The sequence below is a fragment of the Sceloporus undulatus genome, chromosome 1 (assembly GCF_019175285.1).
Source record: "Sceloporus undulatus isolate JIND9_A2432 ecotype Alabama chromosome 1, SceUnd_v1.1, whole genome shotgun sequence".
Taxonomy (NCBI): domain Eukaryota; kingdom Metazoa; phylum Chordata; class Lepidosauria; order Squamata; family Phrynosomatidae; genus Sceloporus; species Sceloporus undulatus.
The window spans coordinates 261,870,474-261,871,301 of record NC_056522.1 but is presented as its reverse complement, the minus strand read 5'-3'; positions in this window follow the sequence as shown (position 1 = coordinate 261,871,301).

Genomic DNA, 828 nt, shown 5'->3' with positions numbered 1-828 from the left:
TTTTCTTTAAAATTTATATTTAATGTTTGTTTTATTTTCCTCTTCCATATTTTCCCCCATTGATCCAATTGTATAGGTCGGTTTATATCCCTAGCCCATTTTATCATAAATTCTTTGACTGTTTCATCTTCCAATTCATAATCTCGTATTAATTTATAAAATTTATAAAATTTGGATATTTGTTTTTTGTCCTCTTTTATTATTTTATCTAATCCTGTTTCTACTAAACCAATTCCAGTACTGTATTTTTTGATCCATCCAAAACCTTTCTTTAAATTGTCTGTATGTAAACCAATCAAATAAACCCTTCTTTTTGCAATTCTTGTGTTTTCATTTCTCTTTTCCCCAGAAGTAGTTTTGTGAGATCTGCATATGTTACCCAATAATGTTTTCTTAATTCTTCTCTTAAATCATAGAATCATAGAGTTGGAAGAGACCACAAGGGCCATCCAGTCCAACCCCCTGCCATGCAGGAAATCCAGATCAAAGCATCCCCAACAGATGGCCATCCAGCCTCTGCTTGAAGACCTCCAAGGAGGGAGATTCCACTACACTCTGAGGGAGTTTGTTTCATTGTTGAACAGCCCTTAATGTCCTAATGTTGAGGTGGAATCTCTTTTCCTGTAGTTTGCATCCATTGTTCCGGGTCCTGTTCTCTGGAGCAGCAGAAAACAAGCTTGCTCCCTCCTCAATATGACATCCTTTCACATATTTAAACAGGGCTATCATATCACCTCTTAACCTTCTCTTCTCCAGGCTAAACATCCCCAGCTCCCTAAGGCGTTCCTCGTAGGGCATGGTTTCCAGACCTTTCACCATTTTAGTTGC